Genomic DNA, 26524 nt, shown 5'->3' on the forward strand with positions numbered 1-26524 from the left:
GAATGGGAATAATAGTCTGCTGGTGCCAAGTCAGGACTGTGAGGGGGTTGGGAAATCGTCGCGATCGTAAGTTGTAGAAGGTCTTCGCAAGCAGACACACTTTTAGTCGTCCGTCCAAAGACCTTCGAGAGGACGAGTTTAGCGCAGATCTTTCGCATCGCGAAATTTTCAGTATTGATGCTGGTGTGTGTAATGTCACTGTCTTATCAATATCAATATACAATCTGCAATCATTGTGCACACTTAATCGGCGGTCTGCATTCAGCACTTCATCCAATGCACGTCGAGAAAACATTGCTACCGATACTTTTTGTATAAACCTTGTATAGCAGATTCCTTCTCATTAAATATTGTGCGACCTTCAATAGTGTCCACTCTGGTGGATATCAGTGCATTGATGCTTTTTTTCTTACAATATTGTAACCTTTCCGTTTTCGCTAATGTATTTCACCACCGGTGTTTGGCAATATTGCCGCTCTTATGAGACAAATCCATCCTACCTGTCGAGGAAGATCTGCCAATTCCGCTGATCTCTCTAAAGGCTGGTTCGAACATTGATGTAAGCACTTAATGAACGCAACTTGATTTGGAGTCGTGAGCTTGCGCGTCGTCGGCTCTGTTCAAAACAAGAACTTGAAAGGCGACGCGAGAGATACGTAGCTCCGCGCCGATCTTTCAAATCTTTTTGAGTTTCCCGATCGGGCGGGCATGAGCGTATTCTTCAGCTCCATACTGACTTTGGCAACAGAACCTACCTGCAGACGAGGCTTTCTCGCTCTGGTCACAGAGATGTCACGTGACGCTGAATTGTTCCTGTCCGTTCTAGTCTGACCATGCTGGGGCGATCACTCCCTCGCCTCTCTCGACAAAATGCAATCTTATTTGTCCCCGAGGAAAATTATACATTTCAGAATTGAAAGCCTAAAAGAACCTTGAAATCACTCATGTTTCAAGGATTTGCTTTTGTTTTGCGACTGTTACATTTGAATTTGTTGAAAAACAGAGGAAATTAAGGGGAAGACTGACCACGTACGAGCATTCGCATGCAAACGTTTTTAAATATATTTTGGAATCCTGCAGGACACCACTAGGGTGTGTGGCAGGGGGTGAATACGCACCATATTAATTTTGGCCCGAATATTTTTACCCCTACCGCGGTCAGACAATGTTATTCTGATCCCTCATTTAGGTCGTGGGAAAAATGATATCTTAAATCTGTCTGGTCTACACTAAATCTCTCCAATTTTATTTGACATGATTTCTCCTACGGCAGTACGTCGGGGGTAATAATACATTTTCAGCATCACTACTAAAGAGACCTCCTTCCAATTATTGCGAGAGATTTAATCTGTAATTTAACCTTCTCTTCATTTAGTGATTCCCAGCCTAGCTCCTCTAATATTTTTGATACGCTACTAAGGTTATCATAAAAACGTATTACAAATGTAGCTCCTCTACGCTGCACGGGATCCAATTCGGCAATCAATCCTACTTCGCGAGGATCCCATTCATACTTGCATAATATTCCAAATGAGGCCTAAGCAACGACAGATCGCATTTTTCTTTTTGCCTTTTCATCACATTTACCCAGTACTCTTCTTATAAATCATAATTTTTCGTTAGCTTGGCCATATATACCCCGCATGTGTTTCAACGAGGAGAGGTCGTGAGTAAGGATAACCCATAAGTACCAGTACTCCTAGTACTTGTATACATACGAATTTGAAAGCGAAGAATGCTTATAACAAGTGTATCGTATTGTACCCAACACGAAAATCTCAGGTTTCAATTACTAAAGCATCATTTAGAAATAAATATTTGAAGTAAAATAGAGGGAAGAGGAAAAGGCTGTGAAACATTTAGAAAAATGAGTGAAACGGCATAAGCACATTCCAAATCATTGCGTGATTGAATTTGCAATGTAGACGACCGTCCGAGGAACGAAAAACCGCTTAATTGGAACCACTCGACAGAAAGCTAAAAGGGAAAAAATGGCAAAACTTGTGCATCCAGTGAAAAAAATGCCACTGTAAATCTTTACGCAAAGAAAGACCTCGATGCTTCCCCTTTCCCGTTCGAGGTTTCCAAAGTACGAAGCATCCAAAGGACAATGTTTATAACTGGAAATTGGGACTCTCAAGCCGATGTCTTGCTTGTCTTGTATTTTAGTCGACTGTGATTGTACTCAATGAAGTACATATAAGGATTGTTCCCCGTAATTCCAGGGTCGCAGCTTTCTGAAAGCATGAATTGTAGGAGTTCAGCCAGGTTTTCTAGAACATCAAGTGAATTCTCACATTGACATTGGAAACAAGAACCTGCTTCATATTTACCGCCGACAAAACAACAAATCGTGCTTCTGGTAAAGAGAGTGAAGGAATCAATCGGACGCTTGCCACACCCGATCTCTCATGACCTTCGGACTTGACCAAGGGAACTCTCACTGCCTGTATTAGTCACGTGACGAAGGCAAGTGTTCTTAATAATTCATATTTACCGCCCACGAGTAGTGTGTTCGCCACAAATGTAAGTACCTATTACATTTGGCAGTCTAACGCTCAAGGCTGGTTTTTGGATGCGAGTACTAGCCCTAGCTATTGATAACATTGATTCCCGAGGCAAGTGGTATCATTCGCATCGAATATGTGTGGAGGAAAGTACATTCAGGATAAAATTATGGAGGTAGAGACTGTAATCGAAGCATGCACACACCTAATGCAATTCTTCTCCTTATGTCCCCACCACTCAGACCATTTTGGTCCAACAATCTTCCAATATAGGTAAACATTTTCACTTACTCTAGTTTTCGCCCTCCTATTTTAGCGTTTTTTATAGTTGTAAAATAGATATAAAAATTTGATTAAAATGCAGATTTTAAGTTTGTTTAGCAACAGCAAATGTAAGAGGCTTATAAACACTCTTTTTCAATTACTCAACACGAGTATCCAAGACTTTCGATTACGACATTATGCCAACAGTAATCGGCGTCGCTGAAAGATTTCAAAAATCATTTCAATAGATTATATTTGGGAAAAAAATTAAATGGTGCATTGCTTATGAAGCGTAAAGAGGCCATTTTATCGTTGATTTGGTGTCGTTCACGTCAAAAATTAAGTGACTTAGGCAGCCTTCGCTCAGCCGATATAGTTTGTGGGCTGAATCTTTAAAGAGCAGACTTGTGAAATTTGAGGATTACCATATCTCATAAGACTCCAATCTACGTCTTCCATTTTGCGTAAAAGAACATTCTTCCGCTCAGTACATAACTACGCTCGGGATCGAAATTTTGTCGAGCCTTTCCTAAACATCCTTAGTCTCAACCCCCCTGTCGTCAAAACCCTCCTCCTAGTGAGCGCCATTTCCGGGATAGGTCAACTATTCCACTTGCTCTAGTTTCTGATCTCCCATTCTATTATTTAACTTAGCCTTCCTTCTTCTACATAACCGCTTTCTAGGAATCTTTATCATTCACAAACTAAGCAAATGTCTCCTCTGACTTTAATTTCTACCTCAAATTCTTCCCATTCTGCTCCAAACATTTCCACCAAACTGTACGCTGGAAAACGCGGGTGATAATGGATGACCCTGCCTTACACCTCTCCCTAGCACTACCCAGTACGGCTCTCTATCTGCCAATCGCACCTGAGCAGTGGGAGACATGTGCAGGTTGCGGATTAGCCTCCTGTCTCTCCAATCCATACCTATAGTATTTTCTGCACTACGTTCATTAGCTTTTCCCAATTCACTTTATGGAACGCCTTTTTGACATCTACGAAACAGGCAAATACTTCCTGATTGCATTTTATATTCCTCTCGATTTGTGAAATCATCACTGCAATGGCATCACACGTACCTCTCCCCTTCCTGAACCCAAACTGATCATTCCCTAAATAATCATTTGCCATTTGTGCATCCATATATATGCAGAAATATATATATGCAGAAATATGGACAAGAGAAAGGTGGGGCGAAGTTGGTGCCGCGGGTGCTTTCGGACGAAAAAAGGAAACTCTCACGCGGATCTGCCAAGAGCTTCTCGACCATGTGAGGATTGAGGACCCAAATATTTTAAAAAATGCCCCACCAAACTTCTTCCTCTTTCCCCGTCTCAAATTCGAGCTGAAAGGGCGTCTCCACGGGTCGGTGGAAGCGTTACAACTGACCGTAACAAGGGAACTTAGCAGTATTCCGGGCGCCACCTTCCAGAGGGCGTACGAGGCGTGGAAAACCCACGGGCACAGCGGTGTGTGGACGCACAAGGGTGTGCTACTTCGAAGACTTTGAGTGAATATATCGATTCTGGAAATAAATGTTTATTAATCGACTCAATCCTACTACTTTTGGGACAGAACCTGTTGTACCCGGCTCCCTTTCCTCCCTGAAGGGTTCTTCTACAGTCAGGCGGTACGCCAAACTTATCGTTCCTGGTAATGCTTATAAATCCCATTCACTAAACTGCCTTCCCCGTTTTATTCTTTTTAATCGGTACTTGGCCTTCATTACCACTAAATTATGATCTTAATCCGAATCCACAACATGGAAACTTCGATATATCATGCTTCGCCTAAATCAGCGCTTCGCCATAATATAGTTGAAATGATAACCCTCTTAATTTCGGGCCATTTTCCGCACACCAACAAGCACTGTCCTGTTTAAATCGAGCGTTGGTAATGAAAAATCCCTAAAGCCTTCCGAAATGTAATATATGTAGGCATGATGCATGATTGGTGTTCAGTCGCCCCCTTTCCACGCGGTTTTTGGTGAGTCGCGGGGTGCCAGGTGCATGAGGAAGTAGATAGATAGATAGAGGTGGGCGAAATTTAGACCAAATGGTCCCTTCCATTTAACCCATCGCCATATACTTATAATAATAGCCGGTAAATTTATAATTAAATGCTTAAACAGTACCTATACACGTACATACACTTAAATATATATAGACAGACAGGCATACTTGACGCGCAGAAATGCCCACCTAAAAATATATATACTTACGTATACATATATAAATTATTTATGCACCTTCACATACACACATACACAAAGTCGATTACAGTGGAGAAATAAAATGATAAAATAGGGAAAGTCTAGGCCAAGAATGAGGTTTGTGGGAAAAGCTTGGGAGAGCGTTGCTCACCTAGTAAAAACCCCAGGCAGGAAAAACACCCTCAAAGAGAAGGGGCTTTCAAAAACCTGCGAAAACCCTATGAATCAGAGGAAATAGGGATTAGATGTAGAATAGCAGGTGTCCTACCACCTCCTGACAAACGCCCTTGCGACGGCTTGCGGGATATTATGGAGATGTAAATGTATCGCTTTATCCCCGCAGTAATTTCGTGTTCCTAAATCGTAGTCCACTACCTCACTATCATTTATTTCCTCATATACTGTCGCTTTCCAATCCGCCATCACTTTCAAATATTTCCTTCCGGGATACCTCCCAAATATGACTAATACTTGATTGCATACCTTGTCCACTTCCTCCTCGTGATTGGTCGGATGCATGCTTGCATGTATACATTGCACGTGGTATGCGTGTACCCGGACTATGGCCTACGCTTTCATGTTTTTCTTTAATGCAATGGTGAGAGCCTTGCGGATTCTCATCTTGAAAAATTAAAAAAATGTAATTTCCACTAACCTTTTAGGGTATGAGACCGGTTTCATCGCACATGAGATGGAACCGGTTCGATACCACAATGAAGATTCGTGAATTCAACGAAGTTTTGCAAATTCCTTTGTTGGCTCAGCTACTGCTTCTAGTAATACTATTCAAGAGCTTGCGTGCTCTATGTTTGCTGCGCTTCTCTTCAGAAAATAAATACTTGGTTGACTTGCGTTAAATACTGCGTTGAAAACTTGATGGAGTGAAGACGTTAAGAAAAGATTTGTTAAAATTTAGATATGGAGCGTTGTTTTGCACGTAGGCACGGAAACATGGTCACTGAAGCAGGAGGATTGATGTAGATTGTAGGCTTTTGAAATGTGGGTGTGGAGAAGAATGGATAAAGTGAAATGGACCGAGAGGAAAACAAACGAAAAAGTGCTGGGTATGGTGAGATGGGAGGAGTGGGGATTGTTGGGAGACATGAAAAGGGAGAAGGAAAAATGGATGAAGGGCATATCGATCAGCAGTGAGATGTTTAAGACTGTAATAGAGGGGAGAATGTTAAGCAAACGAGGAAGGGGCAGGTATAGGAGATAGGCATGTTGGACGGGATGAAGGGAGGAAGGAAGTACACAGAGATGAAGAGGAATCTGATGTAGAGTAGGTTGCTGGATTGTGTTTTGTTAAGGTAGGCTAAGAAATATATCCTTGTACAACTGTACTACGTGGGTCCATCTAAAACCTACCTTAAGCGGTAGAATACAAATGTAAATAACTCATATTGGGGAATCAAATTTAAAACTTATGGCCCCTTAGCAGTTCAGAGAGTTTACCTTAAGCTTAGAAGTTACCTTTCAATCTTGTTCCAAAGGGTAAATGGCATAATTAATTTGGAGTAAAGATGTAGTTGAGGAGCATGCAGTAATTGCTGGTGATTGCTGCTGGTTTGTTTGTAATACTGTAGTTCTATCTCTTTTGGCCTTCTTTATTTGAAGACGTCAAAAGTCTTTTTGAATCTGAGGTGTTTTCAAAAATGTCTCTCGTAACCTCTTTGAACATAAGGCTTCCCTTCGTGTCTATCTCGTCATCCATGAGATTCAATTGCTTGTTTGCTTAATAGTGTATTTCAAATTGTCCCCTAATAAATGTTTCCATCCTATCTCAATCATCAAGTCCTTGGCGATCCAAATGTTGGAACACCGCATAAGAACCCACACTCCAAACCTCGTCTTCCATCTTGTCTTGTCCACGTGATCTTTAGTGGAATTGGCTCAGGGCCAATCGGGCCATGCCTGGCCCCTTTCGTGGCATGTGGGTCTATTTAGAACAAACGTTTCAGGCATGAGAGCTGCTTCCATTATTGGCGACCCTTTTGCATGTTTTCACCACCCCTCAACCTGAATCATCAGGTGTCGTAAGGGCTGTCGGAAGATATCTTAATGCCACCAGGTGGGGGGTGGTCACCACGGGAGCCCAGTGCTGAAGCATGGTGATTAGCCACCATGCAATCCGGATAAATAGATTTTAGGTCATTAAAATTAACTGAAAATTCGGTATCATTTTATTTCCATTTTAATGGTTCCACGCCTCCTTTTCTTCTCTGGCAATCGCTATTTGCGTGGGGAGATATGCCTACATCTAGATAATACCCGGCGAGGCTCCGCGGGGACGTATGGCGGGGGTATTAGGTCACCACCCGTAAAAATAAAATCACAAGTAAAACTTGCATATGCATGCAAACCTACACCCACACAGGTGTATTAATTCATGCAAAAACCATTTTAACTTACGCGCATGCAAATACAAAGACTACCAACTAACATACCCATTCAAATACAAAGTTAGTAGAAATCAATCCAATGAGGTGCGAATTAGGATTGAAAAGTAAGAAGGGGCAATTCTACAGCCACGTGGACATGTGACACACCGCAGCAGGCAGGCAGACTTAGGAGGGAGAGAGAAAGAGAGAGAGAGACGAGGGACGGAAGGAGAATTTGAAAACAAACAAAACAGGCCAAGCAATACATTTATTAAATGGCTGTTCCATGCCCCGTTTTTTCACATGGTCTTGTGCGAAACGTTTGTGAAAAAACTATCCATTCTGTTTCTCCTTCCAAGGTTTGAGGTCAGCCTACCTTAACTGAAAGCCATCTCAACGAGCTATATTTCTCCAGCCATGAGCGTAATGCCGATCATGAGCATCAATTTGAATTTCGGGTATTTCGAATCGTCGAACTTCAAGATCTCAATTGCTGTCGTCATGGAATGTGCCTGGGGAAGAGGGTCGGAGTCTCTCCACCACTCGGACGTAATGCGGGCGAAGTATGGCTTCCTTTGTGCCTTTGTTGAACTCATACGATTTGCATTAACCCATTAGTTTCATTCCTGCACGTAATCTTTGTAATCAGGGTTCCCAATATTTTTTTAGCTTTTCTGTTGGTCCAGAAGGATTTTTCAATGAAAGAGCGGCGTGTTTAATTAAGGTCTTCCCGCGAGGGGTAAGCGAAATGCTGATATGTATTCCCGACGACGTCTTATCTAAAGGCGAAAATAGCTCTCTTTAATTTATTTCATTCCGACGTGTGCCCAGCAATCGTTTCTTGCCATAGTGGTGTGGGCGAACACCCATGTTGCCAGAATTGGAGTCGCAGAACGGATTGTGTTTTTCCATGGAAACCTCTCGAGGGAGGTGACGCCCGGTTCAAGGGGATGTCCTGAAGCAGGCGAGTAAACCAATTAACACCCTCAGGCCAATGGCCATCCCCGGGGGTGCACACTTCTCCCCAGGTTGGGTGGGGGTTCCGTCAGGGGGGTGATGTTTTGTCCGCCACACTCTCGTGACGGCCGCGGCGGGCGACGTCGTAAGCTGCCGCCGCGGAGGAAGCCCCAGAAGGCCCAGGAGGAGGTTGGGGGGCCGGGATGGGGGGTCGTGGCGGAGTAGGGAGCATACATGCTCAGTCTCATCCGCGCTCACGTTTCGCTCGCGACAGAGGTGACTTGAGGAGGGAAGTGGCTTTGCAGTGCGGGGCCACCCTTTTAGTCCCATCGCGGCTGCTGCCCCCCCACAGAGGAGAGGTGCGTGAGAACCGCGTGGTGTACGAGAGTGGACCTCCAAGTCCGGCGCCCTCCTCACGCGACCACCCCGGGGTTCCATTCGCCGGCGGCCACAGAGTGCAGCGAAGACTCCCTCCAGCCATGCTGCTATTAGAGGTAGGGAAAGCCCCGTCGCCTCCGGAAGACCTTTTTGTTGGTGCGCCACCCTCGCCATAGCAACGGTTCGTGTCGATCGTTTCGTCCACCGTCCAGTTGGTCACCTCTCTTTCTTTTGGTTTCGGCCTTCCTTTACTGGGGGCCCGAGAAGAGGAAGTGCTCGCCACCGTCGCTGGGCCCGGGAGGGTGTCCTTCTCGGTGGGCGTGCGGTCGCGGGGGACTCGTTGCCCACCGCTGCTGCTCTGCCCTCCGCCGCGGTCATTCGCCACGCGCCGCCCGCGACTCCGGTGGGCGGGCGTGGGACGGAGGTGTAAACTTGATTCGCACTTTCCCGGAGGAAGTTTGTCTCTTTTTTCAGGAGAGGGCAGAGTGTTTTCAAACTTCGCCCTCTTGCACGCAATCGCCTCGAACTGGTGCGACTGCTTGTCATCTCAGCACCTTTCGAGCTGTGCAGCACTGCGTTGCGCTTCTCCTGCGCGGGTGATTTGCGCAAGGAATTGTTTCTTCTAATTTCCACTTGAAATTTTATTCTTCGAGACCGTGGTTTTGCTGCAATGAACCATCAGCAGACTAATGATGTCGCATAGCAACGAAGCCGATGGCCGTGAAAAATAAAAGGTCGTGAAAAATGACCAGAGCCGTGAGCAATAAAAGGTCCGGTAGTGATTGCAACGTTAGTGTTCATTTGCTATGAAAGACTTGCACCAAGTAACGCCTAAGACACCATCTTAAAATACAGACGAATATATTGAATAACATGCGCTTTTCTTTACTGCGTTGATGCTTGTGAGTGTTTCTTTTCGATTTAGAATCTGCAGAAAATTCTTTGCCATGCGTGCATATTTATAATGGATGGAAAGACATGTCCATGGAATTTAATTTAATGGAAAACAGGGAGACTCTCTCAGGTGGCAAAACTTGCCAATGTTATTTCAATCTTGCTTATAATCGATTCATTTGCACGCTTAATTCCCCCCCCCCCCCCGGCCACTGATCGATCGATATACTTACTACTCCGTCACTTTCGCGTGCTCCGAGGTTTCTGATTTCAAATTTTGCTCCTTTAGACAGGTTTCCATGATTTTGATTGGGCAGTCCTTTCTCAAATTGAGTGTCAATTATTCCTAATTTGTGCTTACAAGAATTCGACAATTGTTTTCATCATTCGTACCCGTCATTACGACAAACCGTTTTTTGCTCTCGCAAACATACGATTCGCACAATAAAGTTGCAAATACTTTCCGAAATTCTATTTCTGCCTGTCTTACGTTCATTACTGTTACTTTCTTTTCTCCCGAAACCTAAGCTATTCTTTGATTTAATAAAATGACTTTTCCTATTTTTGAACTAAACGCTATATGCAGGGTGAAGCAGAATAAACTCTGATGTGACGGGTGAATTATAAAAAAACCAACCAAGATAATAATAGGTGTTTGTTCCTGAAAACTGAATTTAATGCCATTTTGTTTTAATTACATTTTGAAAATTATTTCATCCAGGTGACGACCTTTGTTTGCGATGCACATGTTGAGTCGTTCAGAAAAGTTTTCGAAAACTCTTCTTAGCTTATCCCACGTTATTCCAGCGATGAGATCTGTAGATTCGGGCGAGATGTAGTGGAAGTTCGTCATTTTGAGAAAAACAAAATTTGCACTTTTCCTCAGACGTTTATTTGTAACGTCCAACGCGTTTCAATTCATCGAACCATCTTCAGGTACAAGACAAGATTCAACATGTGGTACATCATATTTATACCTGTTTGATAAACTTTTCTTCCCCCCTTCCTTTAATTCTTTACAAGTAAGTAATAAATTATCTTGTTGCTCTAATCAGTTTTGGAAAATTCTCTATCGGAGATTTCCGACTAGGCGCAAGAACAGATTTGTAAATATTGCCAAACACTGTAAACCCTCAGGTGCTGCTCTCTCGGGAATAGAACAGCAATGCATAGAGAGAGGAGGACGTTTACATGAGCATCCTTGAGATTTTCGCATCCTCTATTCTGGCATTGCATTTGTTTTTAACATTTTAAATAATTTCGCATTCAAAGCAATCGAATTCAAGTATTAGATGGCGCCATCGTTCTCCTTCGCCATCACTGATACAAGAATATGAACCTTTGTTTATTTATTTCGTAATCCACTATTTATTTGGAAGGGAGATTTTTTAATTATCTGATTCCGCCCCTCGAGGATTCATTTGTGTAGCACACTGCGCGAGGGAACTTCTCCTCTCTCCTCCGCCCCTCTCGCCGTCAATGCCCTTCGTTGCCAAGGATTTGACTCTCACGAAGATGCCGTAGTGCTCTCTACGCGTCTTCAGTCCGCCAGGTCGGATATTCGGATAGCGGGTCGGATATTCGAGCACTGCAGGGCCTTTTTTGATTTGAAGAGTAGCTCAGCGAGGAGATCGAATTGTGGGTCTGCAAAGCCATCTTTGCTAAATTATTCAGCTTAAAATGTAGCGAGGGTTAGTGATAGCATAGTTCATTTAACACGAATCAGATAGCATCGGACAGAAAATTGTATAAGATATTTAATATAGATAAGAAAACGAACCTCGTTAAAAATTCAAAAACCATGATGTCAAGGAAAAATTATCTGTATTATTAGTTAATTTCCGAAGATTAAAACACAATGTGCAGAATATCATCACCTCATTCAAAGCACGGGCGTAGATATATAATTATTGGGACAAAGAGCTGGTTGTCCACTGATACTTCCGACGATGAAATTTCCCCAAAATCCTTTTCCGTTTACAGAGATGACAGAATAAATAGAATCGGGGCGGTTTCTTTTTTGCTATTAGAAAGTCTTGCGTCAACCGAGGCAGAGGTAATTCCAGGTAAAGGCGCGGAAAGTGTTTGGTGCTCAATTAAAAGTTCTCAATCCAAAAAAAATTATGTATGCGCATTGTACAGGCCGCCGGACAAATATAATCCCGCACTAGAACTAGATCAGCAAATGAAAAGTTACTCATCCCAAAGCAATGATCACGACATTTTAATCGGTGGACATTTCAATGTGTCATTTATTTGAAAATTTTAAGGGAGATAGTATACAATAACCGAAATAAAGAGGATGCGTGGAATCACTTCCTTGAGATTACGCGCTCAGCAGCCAACAAGTTCATTCCCAGTAAATTTGTAAAAGATGACACGGAACCTGTATGGTACAACGCGGATGTTAGAAAGGCATTGCGACGTCTTATGTCAGGCCAAGATGCAAATTATAAGGAACGATATCTCTAGTGACAAAAGGCATGAGCATTATTATGATTTTAAGATGGTTAGGTTGCATGCTAAGAAGGAATTTCACAAAACTATAAGCGAATTCACAAGGAAACGATCAAAAGAAATTTTGACAGATAATCCAAAAGCATTTAAGTTATACGTCAGAGAGGTTCAGGGAAATAAGTCAACTCTCAATTTAAACTGTTAATTTAGTCACATGTTAAGTCCTTCGGGACAGTTCAAATACCAGCTCTCATTGCAAAGGATCTGGCGCCGGAAATCGCGCTGTAACAAGAAATAATATTTAAAAAGTCGCTAGTAGATCACAAGGTTCCCAGAGATTGGAAAACGGCTAATGTAACACCAATATTTAAAAACGGAGACGAGAAGAACCCGAGTAATTACAGACCTATTTCCCCTGCACCTATTTTGTGTCAGGTTATGGAACATGTAGTTGCTAGTTTGATCGTGAGACACCTTGATAATCAAAAGTTATTAATGAAAAATCAGCAAGGCATCCGAAAAGGTAGATCCTGAGAGACACTACTTACGCTTTTTGTTTATGATATTCTAATTTCGGGAGAGAGCAATTTGTCTGTGGACCCGGTTTCTCTAGATATTAAAAAGGATTTCGACAAAGTACATAAACTATTCACAAAGCTAGAAGCATACGGCATAGATAAAAATATCCTTGGCTGGATTACTTTTAGACTTTCTAGACTTTTTGAATGGTCGGGAAAAAGAGTAGTCATAGGTAGAATTTGCTCTCATGCAGTAGAAATCACTTCGGGTGTCCTCAGGGAAGTGTCATCGGACCTCCTTTATTCCTTGTTTACGTTAACGACATTAACTCCGGAGTGAATTATAAGATACGTTTATTTCCGACGATGAAGTGGTTTAGATATATCCGTAATCCTGAGGACATAACAGCTTTTTCAGATGACCTAAATGCTATACGACGCTGGTCCAACACTTGGCAATAAGAATTAAACGTAAAAATTGTGTGTGTCGATGAATTTTTGGAAGATAACAATTCCCTTTCGAACGCCTACTGCATTGGGAACACCGAAATGAAATGTGTAGACTCGATTAAATACTTTCGGGCGTTACCCTCCACTCACGATCTCTGCTGGGTTAAACACATGAGGGGAATATGTGGATAAGCCAAGATAAAATTAGGATTTATTATAAGAGTACTGGGTAAATGTCACGAAATGGTAAAAGGTAAATGTCATATTATGATAAATAGAGCGGAGGTTAAATTACAGATTATAACTCTTGCATAAGTTATAAGGATGTCTCTTAAGTGGTGATGTTAAAAATGCATTATTAATCCCATCGTATACGGTAGGAGAGGTCATGTCAATAAAATTGGAGAGATCAATAGTAGAATTGAAATATTAAAGATATAATTTATTCCACGAACGAAAAGGGATTAAATTGACATATTCCGACCACGGTAGGGGTAATAATATCCGGGTGATAGTAATACCCCGCCACACACCCTAGCGGTAGGTTGCAGGGTGCTATAAAATGCAAAATAAAAAACTATATGTTAACGACAGGACGTCTTTTTGGGTGCATAAATACAAGCGAAAAAAAGCGTCAATTTTTAAAGGTCAACGAAAAACGAACTATTTTATCACTTGAGGGCGTCGCAGGCTGGAGCAGGATGCACTTGCACCCACGAAATGATATGTATCGGTCGGAGGAGCTGCCAACACTAAGGAGAGGATTTCAAGTTTCCCTGCGTGATATTAAAACACCCTAGTGATCGAATGGTTGCGATCCTGATTCCATTTATTTATTTTTAAATTGCTCGTGTGCAATTGAGACAAATGGGACTCACTATTTCCCAAGCACACCGCAATGATCCAGGTTGCCATTTTCAATTTTCCTCTAACTTATCACCTTGCTTTCACCTAACCCCTTAAACAGACTCCGTGCCAATCAAGTTTAAGGCCTTGGCTTTTTCTTTTTCTAAACCAGTTATTGCATGCGTCAATTCCTCTCGGGTCCTCCACCGGGTTATATCGTCCATATCGGCCGACGTTTCGATGTCCGACTCGGTCATCGTCTTCAGGGCTTCTGAATGCCGTTTGCCTCAGTTCCGTTCTCAGTTTAAAAGGTTTTTATTTCCGTTAAGAACAGCGTACAAGAATGAATATATAAAATATATAGTGGAAACATACGGAACAAACAATACGGAAACCCCGTTTTAGGATATACTCCTCTTCGAGGTGGAAAAATTAAATAAGGAAAGGCTACAAAGATGGTAGCGGCTGCGGAAAAAAACGTTTCTCCCGTATATATAGTATATACTATATATGGTTTTCCCCCAATCAGGTGTCATTTGATTGGTTCGTATCAGGGCGCCAAGAGCGTCAGAGGCATCTCAGAGGAGTCTGAAATACCTCTGACGTTCTTTCAAGTTCTTGCATCTCAGACTGGGGCAACTGGAGAAATCAGCAGTGGCGGACCATTGCTTTACCAAGGACCATAAGATAAGGTTGGAGGGGACCAAAATTATATGCCGATCCAACGGACACTGGGAGCGGCTCACTAAGGAGGCCATCGAGATCCGCCTCCAAAAACATAATTTCAACAGGTACTCGGGCTTTTTTCTGAGCAACACGTGGAAACCGATCCTTAGAGTAATGGGTGAAACCAGGAACGACGGGTGGCCAATGGGAAGGCGCCCTGATACGAACCAATCAAATGACACATGATTGGGGGAAAACCATATATATACGGGAAATAAGTTTTTTTCCGCAGCCGCTACCCTCTTTGTAGCCTGTCCTTATTTAATTTTTCCACCCCGAAGAGGAGTATATCCTAAAACGGGGTTTCCGTATTTTTATGTTGTTTCCACCATATATTTTATATATTCATTCTTGTACGCTGTTCTTTACGGAAATAAAAACCTTTTAAACTGAGAACTGAACTGAGGCAAACGGTATTCAGAAGCCCTGAAGACGATGACCGAGTCGGACATCGAAACGACGGCCGATATGGACGATATAACCCGGTGGAGGACCCGAGAGGAATTGACGCAGCTGACACGCCGGGAAAACACCAAATCTTTTATCAGTTATTGCATGGTGAATCTAGATATGTGGGTACGGAAATGCATCTGTGTCTTCGCTAATATATATGCAAATGCATGTATATATCTGAATACGAGCATATGTGTGTAGCCGGAGTGAACCAGCACCCCCCTCCATACGCCCGCCTGGCAACTTACGGGGTACTGCATAGGTTGAGAGTCCATTCCCCCTCCTCCCTTGCACTTAACATTCGGAAAGTTCCGAAAAAATAGATTGAGTGTTTCAGATATTGCTAGAATGTCTCAAAATTCTTTAATGAGTACATCACTTGAGCGTCAACACACACTTCTGCCCTTGCGGCTCTTCCACGACTAGAGGGCTCCCTGGTAGGCGGAAGGTCTTTAAGGGTACAAGCGTGTGCGCTTATTTCACGACGGCACTTGGGGTGGTGTCCTCTGAGAGAGGATTTCACTTTTATAGGGAACAGGAAATCGGGTCTTTGGAGCCAAGTCGGTAGTGTTAGGGGGTTGGGGAATCGTCACGATGACGTGATTGAAGGTCTTCGCAAGCAGACACTCTCGACTCTGCTCTTGGTCGTCCGTCCAAAGTCCTTCGGGAGGACGAGTTCAGCGCAGATCTTTCATCGCATCGCCAAATTTTCAGTGACATAATGGTGTGTGTGCACTGTCACTCTCTGATCAATGCCAATACGATCTACAATAATTGTGCTCACTTAACAACAGACGGTCTGAATTCAGCACTTCGCGCAATACACATTGTGAGAAACATCTTACTGATTCTTTTCATGCAAACATTGTACATTCATTTTTTCCAGACGAACGAATCACTCAAAGTGCTTATGTAACCTTACTTCCTCTACATTCCGTTGTGATCCTCTTACTATTAATCCTTCGACTAACTTCCGATAAACGCTCGAAGAATTGTGAATGACATGGTTTTTGGTTGAACTTGATGGAAGTTCACGATGAAAATTGAATGATAATAACTCTGTAATGAGACGCTCTCAGGCACTCAATCACTCGGGTCTGCTCGGGAAGAGGGACTCAAGAGAATCACACTTACTCAAACAATCAGGATTTGCAAGGATTTCTCCTATACCAATGACCCGTCAATCACATAGTAAATGAAAAGCTGTAGAACTTACCAAGTTATTATTATTCACTACTGCTCAAAGCATTTGTCTATAATCAAAGTTAATATCTACACCTTTTTCTCCTGGCGTCGAATTTTTGCCGGCCCCAAGCAGCCATTTTGTTTTTTTACATAAACATCCGTTTGTTTTTCTTCCTGCATATTATTTCCGACAATCCCTCCTTGGCGCCGTAAAAAAAGCGAATCCATCCGCACTTTCCAACGGCAGCATTCTTTCCCTCCCACCCCCGGAGAACTCTCTAAATAGAATCAACTAAAGCAGCTTAAGGACACGTGCGCCCTACTTGCTGGCCCTTCGACGTCATGATGAGCCGCTCCCATCCGCAGCCGCCGCAAGGGGGTTCCCTCGGCACCGCCCCCACATTCGCTCCCTGGGGTCTGCCGATCGCTTCCGAGTGAGTCCGCGAGCAGAGGGAAGATCGACGCCTTCTCTCCCCGGGAACAATCGGCGGATGATGCTTGAAACCCCGCGGATGGGAACAAAAATGTGCGACAATTCCGAAAAAAGGAGGAACTCTCGTGCTCAATGTGAAAGGTAGGCAGTGCCCTCGTAGGCAGTGAGGGCAAAGGGAATGAGGCCCTTCCCTCTGGTGACCAGGGTGCTCGCTTTCGCGATATTTCTTCACGAAAGTGTCCTTCGTCGAAGCACGTGGATGGCATATTTTCTTTTCGAGCGTTTTTCTCTTCGAAATAGATGTTTGACTATGGGCGGTGGGCTTCCGTCATGGGATTGAGCCAACATGTCAATAAACATTTATCGTCAGAATCGATGCCTTCACCCATTAGTATTCCAAGTAGTACCCTTGTGCGTCCACAAACCGCTGCCATATGGGTTTTCCGCGCCTCCTCGCACACCTTCTGGAATGCGACGCCCGGGATGGCGCTAAGCTTACTCGTCACGGCCTGTTTGTAACGCTTCCACCGAGCCGTGGTGACGTCCTTTCAGCACTCGTTGGAAGGCGGGGGCAGAGGAAGAAGTCTGGTGGGGCAACGTCAGGGTTGAAGAATCCTCACATGGTCGAGAGTCTCTTGGCAGAGATCCGCGTGTGAGTTTCTTTTTGTTCGTCTTAGGGCACTCGCGGCGCACACCCTTCGCACGCGCCCGTGTTTCCACTCACAAGTCGATTGATAAGGGTGGTATTCTTACGGTCCAGTTCACGCAACCTCTCTTCCGCGATGCGCCTTGCCCTCCATAATAAGGAGCACCCTTCATTTTTTTGCCAATCCCATACATTTTCGTGGCCCCATTTGTATGGCAATTTTCCAACAAAATCTTGCTTGAGAAGGGGAATGCATATCTCTGAGCCAGCAATTCGTTCCAATGGCCACCTTTTTAATGGCAGCAATGAGGAGGTTTGGTGCTTGGCTTGGTGCTTCGTGGAATATTATGTATGAGTATTATATAGAAATGAGTCTTGGGTGGCGAGATGGGACTGCCGAGACGATAGAAATCTCCAAAATCCCCTCACAGCGCTTGGCGCCTTCGGATTTCCGAGAATCCACATCTATGCAAGGCGCCGCAAAAACGTTCGGCAGGGGGTGCTAGCCAATCCAAATGGTCTAATAAATGCTACAATCCTAATTAAATCATTGATATAATATTTGGAACTTTACGCGCATTTGAAAATTTTTGCATGCTTCAGCGCATTTAAGTATAATTTTGTGTTCTATTTCGGATGATAATGGTCAATATTGACTCCTTGGCGAACTCGGATTGAAAAGATTAAGTTTGATTGGATCCCGGGGAGGGTGGTGATTGACGGCTGTGGCCATCCCCTGTCCCCGTCGGAGCGCGAGACGCGTTTGCAATGGGCCTCGTCAGCCACTCCACTGCTCTATAGGAAAAGGAATTGACCCTGAAACAATAGAGTGTAACTGATTAACGATGATTATAAATAATACGCAGAGTGAATAAAGTGAAAAGAGTGGCTTGCGTCGCATGCTCTGCGTCAAATCTCTTTCTTTCGACAAGAATGATTTGACTTCGAAGTCGAAGGTCGGCACGAGGGTTATCAGAGGGTTGGGTCGGAGGGAGGGAGGAGGAGGGGAGGAGTCATGGGGGGTGGACGTGTGGGCGCTCCGCCCCTCAGGGGTGGTCTCCGCAGGCATGGCTGACCACACCTCTCCCCGAGCAATCTTCTTCGGGATCCGGCCAAAGTTTCAGCGGGTTTCCCTCGTCGACTCGCATGGATGTCGGAACACGTATTTCCCGTTTGTGGTCCATTTGTTACATCAGATACCAAGTCCTGGGCTGAAGCATGTTCGACCAGCCCATTCTGATTAACAGCCAATCCTCCCGGAAGACAAGTGTCGCCAGGTTGTTATATTTCGGCACATTGACCGAAAGGCGCTGAATATCAGAGGTTAAGACAATGTTTCGCTCGAGACTAGTGCTTCATAAATGCTCCACGTATCTCTGATACCCAGAGTTGAAATGAAATAAAGTGATGAGTCGCAGAGGCTGGAAACCCCTAAAGGGTGATGTCAGTGTTCGAGATGCGGGTATTCGTTTATTTGTCGAACTGGAAGGATGTTTCTTTAGCAGTGATGATGTCTAAAATGTATTATTACCCCCAGCGTACTGCGGAAGGAGAGATCATGTCGATGAAATTGGAGAGATTAACCATCGCAGAGATTGTTGAATGATCAGGTGCATATTTTGAATGTCTTTTTTCCACGTGCGATGAGGGATTAGAATAACATTTACCGACCAGGGTAGGGGTAAAAACATTCGGGTCGAAATTAGTCTGGTGTCTATTCACCTCCTAGCTCACAAACTAGGGGTGGGTTGCAGGGTACTAAAATATCTAAAAATATCTAACTCTTCTTGCTCCTCGTTGATTCTTCTCATAGCCTTAGCTCGCATTTCGCTTCACCCGTCTCCTTTCCAACTGTCAGGGGTCATGTGGACTTCTGTAGAGAGCAACGCGGAGGTAAAACATGGTCGGGACCTTCAGGGCCGCAGCCAATCATAGGGGGATTCCAGCCTCGGCAAGTTAATTAAAATTTATAAAAAACAAAATGTTATAACCTCACATAACCAACACATACCAACGCATTCCAACGTACAACTCATCACCCATTACACTCCGCACTTAGCTGCCGCACTTATCTCATAATTTTGCTTCTATATATTCTGGGGGAAGTTTTATAGGTACTGTATACTGCGTCCGCCTTTATTAGGACGGCGACCGACCGACCGACCGCCCGGATGGTCGGGGAACGCCTTCTACCCTCGGTAAGAATTCTGTTTTGAGTTTGTCGCCAGAAGTAATCGAGTGGAAAACTAATGAGTTTCGGCGTTTGGAGTTGAAAGAATCTCGGCTATGACTCCCGGGGGTCTATGAACGGCTTCCTTTGTCGTTATGCCTTGTGGCTGACACACTTGATTAGTTAGCATTTATTCCCTAATGTCAAAGCGCGGTGGCAAAATGGGCCTTTAATAATGTTTTCTGTCAACAGATCCTTACATTTCAGTGACCTGTGGTTTTATAATGTGATTTGATCAGCGGGGTGTACATAATTATTATAATTAAGTAATCTAGCCGTTAAGGCAGGTTTTTGGATGGACACACCTACCAAATAAATATTTTGTGACTAAGCATATTCCTAACAAAACACAAAATCCAGCAACCTAGTCTACATCAGGTCCCTCTTCGTCTATGAATACTTCCTTCCTCCCTTCATCCCGTCCAACATCCCTATCCCGTCCCTGTCCTTACCTCGTTTGCCTAACATTCTCCACACCCACATTTCAAAAGCCTCCGATCTACTTCTATCATCCTGCTTCCGCACAACTCCCTGCTCCTTGTGAAATACTCTTTTCCTAACGCAATTCTTCTCCATACGTCTCTACCTCTTTGACCGTGTTGGTCCAAAACATTTCCGAGATAAGTAGACTGTTCCACCTGCTCTAGTTATTACCATCCTATTTTAATGTTTAGCTTAGGCTTTTTCGTAGTAGTATTTAGGGGAGGCGACCGACAGCTGAGGTTATTTGCGCCATAGGGGACGGAAGGAAAGGGTGAAGGGTGGAGAGAAACCCGGCGTCGACATTAGCCTACTCTTTACGAAAGGCTTAACGTCCCATCCGACGGACGGCGTACTCACTCAAAGTGCCCTCCACAAAGCACCTCAAGTAGGGTTCGAGATACCTCTGAAAAATTTTCAACACCGCCGGGATTTGAACCCGAGCCCTCTGGGTGTGTGGGAAGCCAGTACGATAGCCACCGCACCAGTCCCGATCCCCTTTGGCTTTTTCTTTCTGGAAAATCGAATAACCAATTCTTCCAGGCACCTTTTCCGGAATAGGAACTAACATTGATCTCACAAAGTCTTTCTGCGAGATTCCTTTCTCAAAGATACTACGAATTCCTTCCTACGAATCAGTTCATATAGACTCTTCCTCCCACATTCCCCTAAATCTTTTTTAGAAGTTCCGTAAGACAGACCCTGTGTATAATCACTAGGCATTTATTTCTATACGTATACCCACGCCTTTTGTGGTGTCTGAACCAAGTGTTGGTGATGACTAGCCCCTGTTTCCAGCAGAACTCAATTGCTCTCTCCCCGCGGTCATTCCTCGTGCCTCCTATGGTCGTACATCCTATCGGCCTCTCCCTCCGTATGGTTGCTCGGTGGCATGTATACCTGAACAATGACCAAGTCCGTCGGTTCTGCTTTCATCTCTACTAGTAATATTCTATCCGTTGCTTATTCTATGTTGACTACGCTTCCTCTAACTTCAGTATTCAATATTATGGCAACCCCTCGTTGGCCCTCGCCCCTCCGCTGTATATCATTCTATAATTATCACTCCAGTAATCCCCGCTATCCTTCCATCTCACCTCGTATGGACCTAAAATATCTATATTTCTTCTTTGACTTGTCTCATCTTTCATCAATCACACGAAAGATAGTACTAATCATGCAACAATGTTTAATAACAGGATACATGCATTCAAATCATACGGTGGAACTGTTAAATAAAAAAATAACTTTCACGATATCGACAAATACGTATGCACAATACCAATTCCAATCATTTGCTACGCGATTGTCATCATATCATTATTATGATCTGTAATGGCTCGAGGAAAAGTGATAAAATTAATGCACAAAGTGAAGTCAATTTTTGCAGTAGTTTATAGGGTTCGGGTAGATTTTCCATGGTCTCCGGCACAATTCCGCTGTCATTCTAAACCCTAACGCGACGCCGAAACCCGGTTATGTCACCTACAGCAGTGACCGTTCTTTACATCCGGATACTATATACTACGTATCTGAATTATATCCAAAACACCTCTGTCTCCTTCTTCCCTCCCGTCCGTTAACATCCTCAGCATCTCGTTGCCCCTCAGCATCACCTGCATCCACCAGTTCCGTCTGCATTCTTCGGATTTCTCCCAGCAGCCGGGACGCCTCTACTTTTAAAAGGTACGAGTTGGTGGGACCGAGGCTCAGGGGTTTTAGATGGATAAGAGTGGCCAATATCTAGGGGAAAAGTATTATGATTCGGTCATCACTCTTGATATGCTCCAATTCCACCATATGACGCCTGAAACCGTGTAATCTGCCCACGCCACTGTCGACCACCGCAGGAATCGTAGTGGAATAGCGGTTTCCGGTCGCCACCCGAATTTTTCAATTTAAGTTCTTATTTTCTCTAGTCTAATTCAAGTGTACTTCCCAAAATTCCGAGCTATAACTAGGCCTCAAATATGGCGACAAATATTTTCGCGTCCATATCAAACTTTAATAGTGTGAGTAGGACTGATTTGACCAATGAAATCTACAAAGCCTCTAATGTAAAATAAATGTAACAGGGAATTCTTCAATTTCACTTTGCCAAGTTCCATGCTCAGTTATTATGAAGATTTAGACAAAAATAAGAAGATGTCGATGAGAATCTTAAAATGTAAATTGGTCAAAAGTCACGCGCTGGAATGCGTCCTAGTTTGGAGGAGAAGAAAGCAATATTTCACAGAAACGTATAAGCGTGTAATGGCCCAGTGACCACTGCCGAAACATCACGGCTCGCCTTTCTTGTATTTTAAATCGGCCAAGTAGCGTTGTAACATGTCGTAGAGGAAAAAGTGAAACCAAGGAATGAAAATTCATGAAATCATTCCAAATCGGCGTAAATGGTGTTCTTCACGCCGGTGCTAATTGAAAAATATAAAGTCTATCGTGAATATCACTGCAAAGCTGTTAGGTATACTTTTAGGTGCATGTGTATGTAAGATGTAGTTTGAGTGTTTGCATGTGTGGGGTGTAAGTGTTCTTGCATGAATGTATACCATGTTTTTTTGTGGATGTATGAATTTGTGGTTCTAGCATGCGGTTTTTTTTTCTTTTCTAAATTACGGGTGGTGTCCTAACACCCCCCGCCACACGCTCTTGCGGCGGCTTGCGAGGTATTGAGTAGATGTAGATGTAGAATGTTAATTTAATTTCTCAATGACCGTGCTCATTATGAAAATCAATTAGGATAGCATCAACTTCGTATTCCGTATTGCTGCAAAAGGTTTACCCTTTGTAATAACTACATTAGTGCCCTACCCTGTCAAATTGGGCTTATTTTTATGAAAGTACATCCTTTTTTAGGGCCGCTTGCACAGTGTTTCGCTTCATGGACTACTTAATATATCGAAGTGGAACTCATCATCGCCCTCCAGATAGTTAAGCCTACTTACCCATCTTAAGTGGAACTTCGTGAAAGTCGCAGAGTGTCTCCGGCGTAGTCATCATTAGGCATGAGTTTGTCAGAGCTTTCCTTAGCACTCTCCAGTTGTGCCCTTCTTTTTCGTTCAAAGTGTTTTCAAACGGCCAAATTAAAACACCCAGGACTCATGGAACCATTGAGGTCCCCAGAGGTTTTACTGGGGCATCGTAATTTCCTCACATAATGGTCAACGTGAATCGACATCACAGTAAATTCAGTGATGAAGATGTTTTCCCACTAACTTGGCTCTATTGGACACCATAGAAATCATTTGTGTAGTGGATGCAGATGTTTACGAAGCAATTTATTCCGACGCTTTCTTATGGCAACAATGAAGCAGAAATATTCCATAGCATAAGGCAATACTCCTTTTTTCTTTATGCTCTAAGAAAAAAGGGCGAATGGAATGCGAAGCTAGGCGAAGGAAGGGATGAGTTGGGGAATTAGTAGATGATATGGGGCGTAGTAGAAGGTAATTGTGCGAGGGATAACTATATAGAGAAATATAAAGTTGAAGGTCAGAGAGGCAGTGAGGAGTGGTAATTAAAAAGAACAAAAAGGGGGAAGAAACGAAGTAAACATAGACCACGCGACTGACAGAATAAGAAGTAAAATTTGAACCGACGAACTTGGTCATTATCCAGGTATACATGCCACCGAACAACCATACGGAGGAAGAGGTAGAGAGGATGTACGATCAGTTAGATGGCATAATCGCCATCGATGGGATCGAGATGGTGCGGGGGCTAACGTACTGGCTTCCCACCCAGAGGGCGCGGGTTCAAATCCCAGCGGTGTTGAATAATTTTCATTGGTATCTCGATCCCTAGTTTAGGTGCTTTGTGGGGGCACTTAGAGTGTACGCCGTCCGTCGGATGGGACGTTAAACTGCGGACCCCTTGGCGCCTTTCGTGAAGAGTAGGCTAATGCCGACGCCGGGTTTCTCTCCACCCTTCAACCTTTCCTGTCCAAATGACCTCAGTTGTCGGTCGCCTCCCCTCAAAACTACCTACCTACCCGTATACTGGAATCTATCTTACTTATTTTATGTCATTTGTGGTCTGATCTACCTAAGTAGTGCGGGACCATAATAGCTCCTTGAGTAGTTAATTGTTAGACTCGTTTGTCCTGAACCTTTCTAAAAGTCTTAAGTCTGCCTCGTCCTCTTCGCATCTCCGGTGGCTCCCAGCCCCTTATTCCTCCAAAAGGCCTCTCACACTCGTCTTCGTCAAAATAATCTTATTTCATCCGTAAAAATTCTTCGCGAATCTAGCCCAATGTCTGGAAAGTGGAATGGTAAATATACTGTGATTGTTGCAGAAAGGTAACGCCGTAACCGTTAAATGATAGCCATCACCTCTCCAGCTCTTTTGAATCATGACGGCGGACGCGTCCTATTTATCTATATCATTTATATATGGATACCCTGCAAGCAACCGCTAGGGTGTGTGTCAAGGGGTGATTACAGACAAGACTATTTTTGACCCGACTATGACCCTAGCGTGGTTGGACAATTTCATGCTGATCCCTTATCAATTGCGGAAAAAATGACATTTTAAATCTATGTTTTAATCTTAAAGCTCATTTTGCCGCCATTTCCATTCCTACCGTACAACGATTGGGGTATTAATACATTTTCAACATCACCACTGCTAAAGAGACCTCCTTCCAATTTATGCAAGAGCTTCAATCTGTAATTTAACCTTGGCTCCGTGAGTGATTCTCAGCCTAGCTGCTCTAATATTCTAACTGAGGCCTAACCCGTTATACGAGCAGGTAAGAGGAGACCGAAACGGTCACTTCCGGTGGATATATTTTGGTAGAAATCCAATCTTTTCACCTCCTTCAAACAAAAAAATTTTAAATATAAAATTCCTTACTGCTCGTGTTAGTTTTCGCGGCGAAAACAAATGCATCTCATTTCCACATACGTATTTTAGGGAAAAAGGGCCTCCATTTACACGGGGCCTCGGGACACCTGTCATTAATGATAAGAGAGAAATCCTTGGTCGCATTTCCTCATGGTAACTTCACCTTCACGTAAGCACCGCGCATGGTAAGAAGAATAAAAGCGAGCGTTAGAGTGGAGAGGGGGCCTTCCGTCCGGTTGACACGTGAGTCGGCGTCACCCGCCCCAGGCCAGTGCCGCCTCCGCGTCCACTCACTCACGTGGAGGCAGCGTCGGTCAAAGGGGCGAGACGGGGGGGGGGGGGTTGTTTGGAGGACAAGGTAATGGGGGAAGCCATAGGTAGCAGCAGCACCCCCTTGGGGAGGAGGGTGATCGCCGGGAAGAAAAGCGGGGATCGCGCGAGGGAAGAACTCCCACTTGGTCTCGTGGTCTCCATCAGCCTACGGGGGGGGGGGAGGAGGGGCATTCCCTCGGTTACTTCCTTGTGGTTGTGTTGTTCCCTTATCCCATTAAGAATTCCTCAGGCCACTGCCACTCGAATTTCGATATATCAATCGAATTTAGTTATATCGAACCAGGAAATGTATTGACAGTGTTGGAAGGGGGTGTGTAACAACTCCCTCCCCACCTGGCTCAGCGAACGAATTCAATTTCCCTCGAATCCAAGATATTTGCTCGATTCAAAATGCGTAGTAATAGTGGTGCGGCTACCAAAAGTAGCCTCAAGTCTACGAGGGTGGTCCCAGAAGTACCCGGTCAGAACTAGAGATGGCGGTTGTTGTTTGAAAAATATCACTTCATTAACAAGTATGCAATCTATGAAGCAAAAGTTTCAAGTTTGAAGACGCCGCGTTGTTTGGTATTTGTTTGGCAGCCATCAATAGTGAACGTTTTCAATGAATTTGTGAAAACGGAGAAAATTGGTCATCGTTATGCGATACGATACTTTTATTTGAAAGGCCTCAGCCCAACCAATATAAAAGCTGGACTGGATTCTACTCTGGGTGAGTCTGCTCCTTCGTTTACAACAGTAAAATACTGGATATCAGCGTTTAAACGAGGCCATGAGAGCTGTCAAGACGAGCATCGCATTGGTCGACCAAATGAGGTGACGACTCCAGAAACGGTGAAGAAAATACACCAACCGATACTGAATGATCGTCTACTGAAAGTGATCTAGGGAGCTGGCGGACATAGTATGCATTTCAAAAAGTGCGGTACATCGCGTATTAACTGAAAATTTGGACATGAAAAATTTGTGTGCAAGAGAGCTGCCGCGTTTGCTCACACCCGAGCAAAACCAATGTCGTGAAGATGTTTCAATTGAGCGTTTAGCAAAGTTTCATTGCAACATAGCAGAATGTTTCCGCCGTTCCATAACCATGTATGACACATGGGTCCATTACTTCACACCCAAGACAATAGAACGATCAAAACCATGGATTCCAAAGCGAGAACCGGCTCCAAAGAAGGCGAAGGCAGTTCCGTTTGCAGAGAGGTCATAGCGTCGGTTTTTTCTGATGCGCGTGGGTTGATTTTCATTGGCTATCTTGGAAAGGGAAAGAAACCATCAACGTGTCAATCGTCAGATCATCGTATTATGCGAACTTATTGCAACGCT

The 26524-nt window shown here is 43.9% G+C and overlaps 1 protein-coding gene across 1 annotated transcript in view; it reads left to right on the forward strand.

Moving 5' to 3' along the window:
• The first annotated feature begins 8787 nt into the window (after positions 1-8787).
• The window catches only part of Dyrk2 (Dual-specificity tyrosine phosphorylation-regulated kinase 2), a 236906-nt gene continuing 219169 nt past the window's right edge, over positions 8788-26524 (forward strand). The window contains exon 1 of the mRNA XM_071597788.1: positions 8788-8818. The gene's annotated coding sequence lies outside the window, so the exon portion shown is untranslated. The remainder of the gene's footprint in view (positions 8819-26524) is intronic.

This window comes from Hetaerina americana, unplaced genomic scaffold (genome assembly GCF_022747635.1).
Source record: "Hetaerina americana unplaced genomic scaffold, ioHetAmer1.1.p SCAF_9, whole genome shotgun sequence".
Taxonomy (NCBI): Eukaryota; Metazoa; Arthropoda; class Insecta; order Odonata; family Calopterygidae; genus Hetaerina; species Hetaerina americana.